Consider the following 12946-nt stretch of genomic DNA (forward strand, 5'->3'; position numbering starts at 1 on the left):
ACTTTGCACACCTTCAGGAACGTATATGTGACCGTCAGGAAGATACCTACGCGGGACCCGGAGATATTTTCGCTTCTGAGGCGCGTGATATTTTCGTTTGGAGAGTGAAAAGCGCGCTGAAATTTCGTTCCCGGGGTGCATTTCACGCGACTTGCGCTCTCAACAGGAGGGCTTGGTCAAAATACCTAGAACCCGATCCACTTTTCCCCATCGAGATACTCCTCCCACTCCCCCGTCCAGCGCCGCCACTTTCCCCGTACCGGCCGTCCAGTTCCGATCGGCCGCCCCCCTTAGCCGTCGAGCGCCGCCCACATCGCCGTCGAGCGCCGCCCCCCCTAGCCGTCGAGCGCCGCCCACATCGCCGTCGAGCGCCACCCCCCTCGCCGTCGAGCGCCACCCCAACTCGCCGGCGACGTCCAGATCCGCCTCCCTGGCCGGCGATTTCCAGATCCGCCTCCCTCCCCGTGCAGAGGTGACTCCCTGCCCGTCCAGGCCCTCTTTCTCATCTTCCCTACCCAATCTGGCTGTTGTGTCAAATAGTTTAGATGTGCTGCACAGCTACAAAAAAATCTATTTCATTCTTAATTCTGAATATGTAACTTTTGTGCATTTTATGTACATGCAAAGAACTTCTGTATGTTGAAAAAAAAAATGCTATTTACGATTGAAAATTAGTTTCAAATCTGTGTACAGTGGTACATTTTGCCTTTTTAGTTAACAATTTCATTTTGTACTTAAACGATGTTGATTGAGTAATCTTGTAGTACTTGTGATAAATTCGCTATGTTTCTGCAGTGGCTCATTATCATTTATTCAGACCAAAAGCGTGTTGGTAAGTTGCATTCAGTTTCATTTGACCTCCCAGTATGGGTAGTTTGTTGAAAAAACATGTTCCCTTACGTAGGGAAAGATGTATGGCCCTGCAGAATGAGTTAGAAATTATGCTTCTATATAATGTGGTGGATTATGGATCACTAATGTAATTTGTGTTCTCAGATATTACTTTTTGGAGGTCAAGTAACTATGGATCTATCTTTTTGGAGGTCAAGTAACTATGGAAGGATGACCACGGGGAGGGATTGCTCCTTGTAAGCAGCAAGGTACAAAATGCTTTATTTGTCCATATATTGTTATCATGTGTCAACTCTTCTGTGGGTAACCATATGGGCACATGTTCAATAAATCATGCTTGGTGTGTTTGGCGGCATCCTTGTCCATATATTGCTATCCCTAACCACCTGAGAACAGAATAGAAGATGTCTTTCATGTATATTTTGACTAACCACCTGAGAATGATTATTTGTTCTCGTACATGTTTTCTTTCCTTGTAGATAATTGATAGAACATTTATTCATTTAGCATTTAGAGCCTTTTTGCAGCACAATTTAAACTTTTACCTCCTCTCCAATGACGACGCTGCTCTTCCCCAACGACAGCTTGCTGCTGAACTATGTCAACACCTGCTGCTAATCGTCTCTTGCATCTACATGTTCCTGTTCTTCTCCATCTTCAAAGCCACGTCTTAGACTGCTGCAACACCAAGCTCCAGAAGCCAAATTTATGTTCTGTACTCCATTATCTCACCTCTTCCCTCGCTGATTTCTTGAACCCCTTGCTTGTTCAGTTAGTGTGATGTCTGTTCCTTTATGCTTCCAATTGAGATGATCTAGTTCTAGTTTTATCACCTTAGTATTTCAATTATTTGCTCCTTTGCATGACTGAAGATCCGATGCTCTGTTAGATTTAAATTTCTTGTTCAACTTAAGAGAAAATGTTAGTGTCCTGTTGATTGTGTTCCAGCATGAACTCGTTCTGAACCTCACCTACTGCCGTTTTATTCTATATCGAGTTTTGTCCAAGTTTTGAGTGTTGGTTGTTTGTTAGAAGAGCATCTTCTCTTATGTAGGAAAAGAAGAATGGCCTATGGCAGCAACAAAGATGAACACTTGCAAGTTCATGAAGTTGGAAGTTTGCAAATGTGGTTGAGAGTGGAGATTGTGGCCCCATCAATAATATAATGTTCAAAAGTGTCTTGTAAGTTCCTGCACCTTTGCTCTTTATTCAAAACTACGAAAAATGTTAATCTAAAATGTAACATTTTTGTTTTTCAATAAATTGTTTGTTCCATGATCAGTACAGTTGAATTATAATGATGGCATCCTTTGCATTTCTCTTGAACTTGTGTACACAAACATAGAAGTAGAATAGCAAAAGGTTGTCATTGCATTAGCTTCACCCTGCTACTCCAATAACACTTATACTACACGATGTATATACCTCTAAACTTGCATTTATGAGTATGTCCCCAGTTATTCTAATTTTCTTCACAAATACAGCTTCTGAGTAGAAGTCGTTGTAGATACTTGGGGCCACCGTTCTCCTCACCAGACCCTTGGGTGGGCGAAGGCCCTCAAGCACCTCCACTTGAACTTCTGGTGAGTAAGTCTGTAAGGAACCACCCCAGGACAGTTCTAGTCATATTAGTCCTTTCTTATCAGCTAGCTTTACATCGCCCGCCTCCTTGTTTTTAACATTTTCAAGATGATGAATTTTCGGATTGCCTTGCAGCTTGTTTAGGCTCTCCAACTGTTTTAGCTCATGCCCATGTTCCGTCCTTACTTGAAATACAGCAAGTTCTTTTAGTGATGCTAAACTGCTGATGTTCGGAACTTGCATCGCAAAGCTATAAATATGCTGCTTACTGCTAGTTTTCTACATGTAGTGCTAGTTCTGTACATGCAGTTTAGTGTTCCGCATACTTAGATTTTTCCTATGAAGTGATGATTTTGTTTGCTATCACGTAAAGTTGTGAAGGGGGTTGGTCATCACAAAATTTCATTTGCCATGAATACTATGGATATAGGTCATTGGATTGCAACCATTTATTTTTTCTTCCCTTTTCTTTTCTTTTGTTCATTATGTTCCGGTTACATTTTAAATAATTGCAGCCTGTACTTGGCAATAAGAGAAGTCTTCTTCACTTGCTTGGTGGCTAGCAACAAGTGTGTCATGAGCTGGAGCTTACCTTTTGGTTTGAAAACCTGTATGTATGACAGTTTTGCCTTTCACCGTTGTTCATTGAAATATCCTATATTTTTCTGTTGTATAGGTGAATGGAACCTTCCAAGCCCAAGTGAATGCTGATACTCCGTTGGCAGAATGTTCCCATGATGAAGATAATCCTCATGCTACTCATGCGGATGAGCATAGTTCTATTCCAACACAGGACAAACATTTAGGAATTCCAGTAGTATAACTAGTTAATATTGTGAACTGCAGTGCAGTTAGGCTTTCTTTGTCAATTGCTTCTCCTGGCAATTTAGGAATCAACTAGTATGCGTGTTTCGGACTTGGTGACACCTCCTGTCAAGTCGAGCTTCCATGAATCATGACTTGGATATGAATGTGTGGATCTTGTGAACAATGAGATTTAAATAAATTGGATGGGTACATTGTGACCTAGGAATTGGTTGTGATTTTAAACCGGGTCGTGTGACCTTTGTGTACGCATGATTGTCAAAAGATTTGCATGTGGCTGTGAATATATACTGTTTTCCAATAATATTTTTGGTTTGTCTTGGTTGATTCCTGACGACTGTTTTCATACTTTCCTGACGAAGCTAGCCGTCATGGATATATGTTGAGCTCATTCCTGAAGGTATGGTCCTGAGAGCCACGGAAGATGTTCCTGACGGTATCTCCTGACGGTGGGGCCGTCAGGAATTTGAGTTTGGGAGGGGAGGGGCTCCCCTCAGGAATTGCCGTCAGGAACACTATTCGTGACGGGGACCGTCAGGAACAATCCTCTTTCCTGACAAGCCGTTTCTGACGGGAAATTCCTGACGGCAGGGGTTCATTCCTGACGAAAACTGTTGATTCCTGAGGGATTTTGGCCGTCAGGAAAAAGTCAGTTTGGGGTAGTGTCATGTTTCTGCCTGCGTTTCAGAAAGGTAAATCCTTTGGGAAATTGTGTTATTTTAAACATCCAAAGGACTGGAACTTTCCAAAAATGATACATGTAATAACATGATGTCGTGATGGAAATTTTTTTTAAATATTTTTGTGGAAAATAATAGAAACAAGACCTCTCTTGCACACATGCTGTTAACGTGTATATGTAATCACTATATTTACTATTAAAAGGATAACCCCCCCAGTGTTTAGTTGGGTCAGTAATAAAATGAAAGGATAGTAAATTCTGGTGGTTGGTTGGTCATCATTTATGGAGCGTCGGTGGAATTGCTGGGGTAAAGCTACAGCGAGCATTGAGTCCATCCATTATTCTGAACAGAGTCCTCCTCCCAAGTTAAGCAAACAGCCACTCTGTGACTAAGGAAGAAGAAGGAAGCTCAAGGTGCTGGATGCAATGGCGGAACTGTCTGCATCAAAGGTCAGAAATTTCTTTCTTGTTGATTTGGCCATTAGACATGATTACAAACATAGCTCGGTTTCTTGAGTAACATGTTGAAAAAATTACCAGGATGTGGTAGAGCCTCCTAGATCTGCAGAGGAGCCCGATAAGAGAGCTTTGATCACTGGGGATGGGTTGAGTAGTTGTCACCCGATAGATCTTGTTAAGGATTCTTGCCCACTAGAAGAGTCTGCAAGCAGTAAAGCAGCCTGCTGTGGAACTGGTAACAGAGGTAAAGAACAAATCAGATACAGGCCATTGGATCTGCACAAATTGTATCATGCACTTCCTATAGAGCAACATGTCTTAAACTCTTAATAAGAAAGATAGGACTTGAAGGAATAGACTGGGTTAACAAGCTAGTGCACACTGACCTAAATCATTCAGCTTAGTTGATGCTGAATGTCATGCCTGAGGACCGTTCTCTGAGAATTGGCGTGGCTGATTGTGACATAGTTCATACTACATGGGCTGCAGCTGTGCTAACATCATTGGAAACAGGATGGGTGGGTCATTAACTATTCCAGTTTCTGAAGGTGTTCCAATGGCTAGTGAAATAAAGACTGAAGCATACTGAAACTACCTGATGTATCTGAAGAAATAATTGTTTCTGAACTTGCTGCCCTGCTATTGGAAGAAACTAAGAAGGTCTTGAAGTTAAAAGATGATGATGCTGCCAGAACACGGAGAGCATTTGCAATGCTTTACCTTTCAATTGCACTGGGTCTTGGGGAAAAGAAAAGCAGTATCAACAGGAGTTCTTATATGATGGTGATAATGCATGCCGATTTGATATTTGAAGAACTTGCACACCAGTCAAAATGTAGGATTGAAAGATCAATGAAGTTACATGGAGAACTGATGAATGAAAATTGCCTCACTGAAGAAAGGAAGAAAAAACTTATTCAGACAGATAAATCAGTGGAGAAATTGATGTTGACAATTGGCACTGTCAAGGTTCTGCGTTACACTCAAAAAAATGAGGTGGAGGGGGGTGATCTGTTAAATGAAACTGTTTCTTGTCTGGACTTGTTTTAGGAGTACAAAAACTATGGGAACTATTACATAAACTTATAATCGATAAAATATATAGTTTTTGTGTTGACTTGTTTTAGGAGTACAAAAACTATGGGAACAATGAGTGAGGTTTATATTGACCTGACACGGGGACGTAGTCTTGCAGGAGCGCTCGAGCATATGAAGAAGGTGTCAGATGCTGCAAATTGGGGACGGTGAAGAGAGAGGTAGCGAGGGTGAGGAGAAATTTAGGGTTCTTACTGGAGCAGTGCGGGGAGGCTGTGTTTTGTTCTGCTGGGTAGGTAAGTGCAGCGATGGAAATTATTTGTCTCTCCTCTGGACATGAGCAGTAAATCATGTCTCAATTAATCATATCCATTAATCCTTTAGCCTGACGAGCAATTAGGCACTACATAAACTACTAATCCCACTAATCTACTATGTCACTGTATCATTGACGTGGTAAAAGTACAAATAAAGAAAAACAATCATCCCAAAAGCATATGAACAGTCCACAGTCAAGGGAGCAGACGCGCTTTGTTTACTGCTGTCCTCCGACATGAACAGTATGCAAGTGAGAGGTGGGTGCGGAGGAAGTAGCTGGTTCAATGCGAGTGGGACAGCAGGAGGAACAGGCCCTACGGAATCAAATACAAAGAGCTGCTGGTACAGATAAAGGTGTAATACAAAACGAGACCATGCAATATACTAATAGGCCAATGTGGATGACCGGTGAGATTTCAGGGACAGATGTCCCCAAGAACCATTGGATATTTCCCGGTGTGTTATATGATATGTAGAAGAAGCACCCAGACTATAATTCCATGAATGAAACTAGCAGAGAGCGTCAATTACCAAACTAGCAGAGAAAAAAACAGGAACTGGCACGATGTCCGCACTATACAGCCTCTCATGATTATAATTCATGTGTAACAAATAATGAATCAAAATATGGAGCTGCAAAGCTCAGCCCACAGTGGACATCTTAAACACGTTTTGCCAGATAAGCTCTGTAATACTGAATTCCAGACGTGAGCCACACAACAGGCACTTGCTACATTTTAGAGACAAGAAAATGGTAAGAACGTAAGCAGAATATGAGTTAATGCCAAATACCGTAATATGGAGTCTCTCGATGTTGGGAAAGCATCTGAGGAATGTTGGCACTATCTTAGGGCCTGTTCTGATCTCCTCCCGCTCCACGCTTCACCAAATTCTGGAGCGGAGCAGAGCCTAGCCGAACGAAATATCTCCGAGAAGCTGGCTTCGAGAAGTAACGATCGATTGTAGTGTAAAAATCTGGAGTGAGCAAGACCCAGCTCCACAGAAACCAGAATCTGGAGTTCCCCTATATTACAGCTGAAATGCCACCGCCAAAGATAACGGTTCGTTGAGCCACGCAAAAGAAACGATTCAGCCCTCGATAGCCACGCATCGCTAGGAAATTTTTTTAAGGCAAACCAACAAAGCTTTATTCACCCGTCACACAGTTTACATGGATGAACAAAAGATCCCCAGGGTAATCTAACCATACATGGCGGCCAACCCCAAGCGTTAACGCATGCTTTGCTAGTTTGTGAGCCTCGACATTCGAGGTTCTAAATTCATGGCTAAAAGAATAGGAAACTAAAGAAGTAGCTTCTGCCTTAATTTCCAGCACAATTGCCGCATAAGATGAGGCAGTTCCTCCCTTGATGGCTTCGACGGCCTACTTGCAATCGGATGCCACATGAACTTGCTGAATGTACAGGTCATTAGCCAGTGCTAACGCCTCTTTGATCGCTAGAGTTTCCAGAACTTCGGGATCATCAATATTTCTGAAAATTACTACATAAGCTCCCTGAAAGATGCCTTCTAAGTTACGCGCAACAGCGCTCACAGCCCCAAAACCTCCCACTCTAGGAGTAGCTGCGTCGACATTGATCTTCACATGTCCAGTCGTCGGAGGGATCCAGGAATTAGGTCGGATCTTCACATGTCCAGTCGTCGGAGGGATCCAGGAATTAGGTCGTGCCTCCTGAGGTGCCGGTCTTAGTACAGGCTTCTTCAACGCTTGTAGTTCAGAGAGGTAAGTTGTGATAAAGCTATGAGCCGCAAAAGGTGTTTGGAAGATTCCCTTGTGGATTACCTTGCGATGTGCACGCCAGATCACCCACATGGTGACTATCAGTTCCGAGAAGTCTTCGGCTGGTAGTGATTCACTCATAGTAAAAAGCCAGCTCTTCATGTTGCCATCTCTATTCGCGCACATGTTGTGATGGCCTGGCTCATTAGGGATGATAGACTACTCATATCAATAAGGAAGTCCTTCTTTTCCGGGAGCCCATTTGGACAGAACTCCAAAGTTAAGCGTGCTTAGCTTGGAGTAGTGTCAGGATGGGTGACCGACCAGGAAGTTGCTCCCGGGTGCGCATGAGTGAGGACAAAGTGCACAGAAAAGACTAGTATTGATCTGTGGGGCCAGTCTAGATCCCGCCAGGAGTAATGACCACCGGCGGGTGTGTCCGGGGCGTTACAAGTTGGTATCAGAGCCGACCCTCGCTGTTAGACGGATGGTTGCGGATAGGTGCGTGGTCATGTTGTTCATGACATTTGTGACCCGTCGTGGCACACGGCATGGCACATGTACTAGAGTGGAAGCACAGACGTATGTGCCAAGAGGGAACGTTCCTGTGGCCCGACGAGGACGTCGGTTCCTCTGAGTGGGGGTGTATGTGATGGCCTGGCTCATTAGGGATGATAGACTACTCATATCAATAAGGAAGTCCTTCTTTTCCGGGGGCCCATTTGGACAGAACTCCAAAGTTAAGCGTGCTCAGCTTGGAGTAGTGTCGGGATGGGTGACTGACCGGGAAGTTGCTCCCGGGTGCGCATGAGTGAGGACAAAGTGCACAGAAAAGACTAGTATTGATCTGTGGGGGCAGTCTAGATCCCGCCAGAAGTAACGACCACCGGCGGGTGTGTCCGGGGCGTTACACATGTGTTGAACCAGCTCCTCTTTGCTTAAGGCCCACACACTTCTCGCCATGTTGCACTCAAGCAACGAGTGTCTCCAATTATCTTCAACTCCGCACAGTGCGCACACATGAGTAGACGCCATATTACGGTGATGTAGGACGTCACCCGTCGGCAGCGAGTCTTGAGCCATGGAACTTGCATAGACCACATTGAGTACCATCCCTTCTTCTTGATGGCAGTGTTAGAAGCATTATGCCCCTCCTCCAACCATGCCTCTCTGCTCGCCTTGATGCGTGAGATCATCCTGTATGCCGAAGAAACAGAGAACCGGCCTCAAGGATCCTCTGACCATGCCCAAAAATCACCAACCTGACTCGTGCATAGAGGGATCTTGAGGATTGTTTCAGCATCCAGTGGCACGAACACATCCCGCACTAGATCTTCTCTCCATGAAGTCGTGGTGGCGTTGATAAGTTGTGAAACAAGTTGCGGAGGGTTAACAACCCTTGAAGAAAGAGACCTCATCAGCCCGTCCCTGGGCAGCCAATTATGCTCCCAAATATGTGTTGTGGTTCCGTCTCCTATCCTCCGAATAATTCCGTTCAACATGGTGTCCCGCCCGTCCACAATAGAACTCCAAATCTGCGATGGTGATGATCCAAGTTCAGCTTCAACAATAGTGGTGTTCGGGAAGTAGATTGCCTTCAGTATACGCGCACTCAAGGACTCTGGGTTTTGAAGTAGCCGCCAAGCTTGCCGAGATAACAGGGCTAGGTTGAGAAGTTCCATGTCCCTAAAGCCTAGACCACCCAAGTTTTTAGGATTAGTCATAATATCCCAAGATACCCAACACGGTTTTCTTTTTCCACGTTTGCTGCCCCACCAGAATTGACGAATGAGAGAAGTTATGCTCTCACAAAGACCCCTTGGCAATCTAAAGCAAGACATTGAAAATACCGGAATAGCTTGTGCTACTGATTTAATCAAAACCTCCTTCCCAGAGGCAAACAAGAGCTTCTCCATCCATCCCTTGATCCTTTCCCATACCCTATCACGAAGGTATTTGAAAGTGCCATTCTTTGACTGACCAACCTCCGTCGGCATCCCTAGATACCTTTCACTCAAGGTTTCGTTTTGCACATTAAGGACATCCTTTACTTCCTGTCTCTCAAAGACAGGGCACCCCTTGCTGAAGAAAATAGATGATTTTTCATTGTTTACCTTCTGTCCCGACGCTCCACAATAAATATCCAACAAGTTTGAAACCCTGGTTGCACCCTCCACACTAGACTTAAAAAGCAGCAGGTTGTCATCCGCAAACAAAAGGTGGTTAACAGCAGGAGCTGTCGGTGCCACCTTGACGCCACTAAGCATTGATGACTGAGAATTAGATTTTAAAAGGCATGAAAGGCCCTCTGCTGCTAGCAAGAATAGATAGGGGGAGATGGTATCTCCCTGTCGTATACCTCTTGTAGGTTTGAACTGTTCCAGCTTCTCTCCATTGAATAAGACCGAAAAAGATACGGACCTGACCATAGACATCACCACATCAACCCAAGCTGGGGCAAAACCCAGTTTCACCATGATCGCCTGTAAATAATCCCACTCAAGCTTGTCGTAGGCCCTCATCATATCCAGCTTCAAGGCACAAAGTCCGGAAGTTTTTGATCTATTACACTTGATGAAATGCAGACACTCATAGGCACATATAATGTTGTCAGTAATAAGCCTTCCAGGTACAATATGGTCCCCTCGACAGCCGTATTGGGGTTGTTCCAGTCGACCCAATATGGTCCTAGACAGCCCATCAACTTCTCCCAGCCCAAAATCGCGATGGGAAGCTGATTTAGTTGCCGAACGAAACGAGATCGCTCGGTGGAGTGAGAAGCCAAGAAGAGAAGCTAGATTTGGGAAGTTCTGTGAAGTTGGAGGAGATCCGAACAGGCCCTTAATTTCACTGAGAACCCCGAAACGCACATGTAAATTCAGAATTTTGACGCTTGTGACCATGGCCCTTCTGCTCACCTTTATCCCAGCCTGAAATTTACCCAATTGAGGAATGAAGGTTACAAAATGAGCCTTGTACCTCCCCATCTGTCATATACATTTGATAAAATTACAACTTGGACAAGAGAAGGGGGTGTACCATGATCATAGTGTCTCGAATTTCCAAAACATGTTTTTTGGGTCCAAAAATCCGAATGTGTGCAGCTTGGGGGCGTGGCCAATCCTGATGCTGGTACACAGCAGCCTGTCAAAGTTCCAAGGGCCATTCAAGATGAGCCGCTCGAGGCGTGGAGCATCCACAACCGTGATGTGCTCCGTATTCGAGCCGCCGATTTGCACGCACCGTAGACTCTGACTGGCAAGACGGAGACACGGCGCTTCCATGTATCCCTGGATGTTGAGGATCTCCAAGACGGGGCTCCTCATGAGAACGCAGCAGATGCCGAGCTCACGGAGGTGGGGAAAGGACGTGCCACGCAGGCCGGTAGGGTCCGGTAACTTCCAGACGCCGAGGTAGAGGCGGGTGAGGGTGGTGATGCTGAAGAGCGTGGCAGGGAGGGGCATGGCGCGCGGCCACGGGCGGTTTACGAGGACGAGATCTTGGACGGCCTTGGCGGTGAGGAGCTGGAGCCAGAGCGAGCTGGGCGCGGTAGGCGCTCATGTGGCTGCACACGAGGTGGACGCAGTGGAAGGGCCCCGGGTGCGATTCGAGGATGTGGGAGATGGAGGCGGTGACGACCGGCGAGTCGGCGGGCGTGGGTGGCTAGCGGTGGCCCTTGCGGAGGAGGTGGGTGTCGCTGAGGACGAGGGGCGTGGAGAGCCAGAGCGTGCGCCAATGGGAGGAGAGCACGGTGGTGCGTGCGGCGTCCTTGGCGGGCAGGCGGTAGACGATGGTGCGGAGGAGCTCGTCGGGGAGGAGGCTGATGCGGTTGACACCGTCGGAGGCGGCGACGAAAGCGGTGAGCCGCCCCTTGCTGCTGACCGGCCGGCGGGGGAGGAGGGAGTAGATGTACGTCAGCATCTCCTCCGTGGCCGCATCCAGCTCATGAGGGTCACGACCCCTCCGCCGCGCTGCATCCGCCGTCGCCGGATCCACGTTGGTGAATGGCCTCGGGTCGGCCATGGTCAGACGGCGGCGCCGGTGGATGAGCCGGCGAGGGTTTGGGGATTCAGTGGAGTAGACTGTGGCCGATGGTACGCTCTACTTTGTATACTAGGTGATACCCCAAACGTTGTTGCGGGAATGTTTTGTAATATATTCAATTAAAATTGGTTGTATGAAACATGAATATTTAGAGTAATAATATGAGAACTAAAACTGAAAATAAATATGATTTGTGGTGTTTGATTATTGTATAATGTAAATATCATAATAGAATGTAAATTCTCATGCATGTTTGCATGATGAGGTGGCTCCATATTATGCATGATTGCATGTCGTGGTGCACCTTTCTCCATGCATGTTGAATGATGAGGTGACATACTTGCATGTTCAGAGAAATAGTATAGTGGGGGCTAGCTATTTAGATATAGAAGATAAGGATGTTGGGCCAAAGCCCGACACACGTTTGCTTGCACGCCCATGAGACTTCCGAGTCACTTATTTCTGCCATCCCTCTTTCTCAAAAAATAAATTAAAAATTAAGCCATCCCTAAAAAAACAACTTATTTCAGCCTAATGACTACTAAAAACAGCCAGCCTAATGATGCTAAAGAAACTTATTTCAGCCTAATTTCCCTAAAAAAACTTATTTCAACTAATGAAGGATGACAATGTCTCGGTGGATGAGCCGATGAGAGATGACACATATTATATTTATTACTACAAATAGTGAAGGATGACAATGTCAATATTTGTGTTATTCGACTGCAACAAAGATAACATTTATCGAAGCACAAAAAAGTAGTGGAAAATAAATACTGCCTCCTTTCAAAACTACAAGGCATTATTTACTGTCAAATTAATGATTTACCATATAATTATCCAAATAGCAATGTGTAGTAGTCAACTATGAATTTAGAAAATCCGATTACAGCTTAAATTATGGATTTGGGGTTTTTTTTTGGGGGGGGGGGGGGGGGGGGGGGGCGTAAGTATAGGCGAGCAAATCAAACTAAGTGCCCCCTTCATGGTACATGCATTGCACATTTCGTAAGCACCAAAAATCAGCTGTATGGCACACCTACATCATAATTTAGGAAATACTGATTAGAAATTACAGGCCAAAGCATGATCCATAGTTATTAACTTCGAAATAAAATGAGTGAATTATACCAAAAGGTTTGAAGTCAAAAATCTAATTAACAGTTAAATCATATCCAAATAAATGTCAGCCCTATAAAAAACTCAGCTAAATTAAAAATCAAACTAAACGTTATATTGTTATTTATCTTGCTACTGCTGCTTATCCCACTCGAAAATAGTATTTACAAATGATAATACTTTTTCTCATGTCTCTTCTAAGCAGCTTGATAAACAATGTAGTCAATGACATATCTTTGGTGCTCAAACGGTGAAGCTTCTCCTATACTTCACGCCTTGTTTGCTATTAG

General features: G+C 44.9%; 1 long non-coding RNA gene and 1 pseudogene across 3 annotated transcripts; one reads left to right on the top strand and one right to left on the bottom strand.

Annotated features, from left to right (window-relative positions):
• Nucleotides 1-11516, bottom strand: part of LOC125534825 (F-box/FBD/LRR-repeat protein At1g16930-like) — a 44975-nt pseudogene extending 33459 nt beyond the window's left edge.
• LOC147983324 (uncharacterized) lies at nt 332-3483 on the top strand. 3 transcript variants are annotated; one of them, XR_015615628.1, is made up of 4 exons: nt 332-472; nt 1907-2034; nt 2337-2435; nt 3110-3483. It is a non-coding gene; the product is annotated as an uncharacterized LOC147983324 (long non-coding RNA). The 3 variants fall into 3 exon arrangements; XR_015615629.1 differs by lacking the exon at nt 332-472 and adding an exon at nt 1018-1100; XR_015615627.1 differs by lacking the exon at nt 332-472 and having other exon boundaries at nt 1157-2034.
• Nucleotides 11517-12946: the final 1430 nt, after the last annotated feature.

Source organism: Triticum urartu, chromosome 2A (genome assembly GCF_056163025.1).
Source record: "Triticum urartu cultivar PI428250 chromosome 2A, HENAU_Tu73, whole genome shotgun sequence".
NCBI lineage: Eukaryota > Viridiplantae > Streptophyta > Magnoliopsida > Poales > Poaceae > Triticum > Triticum urartu.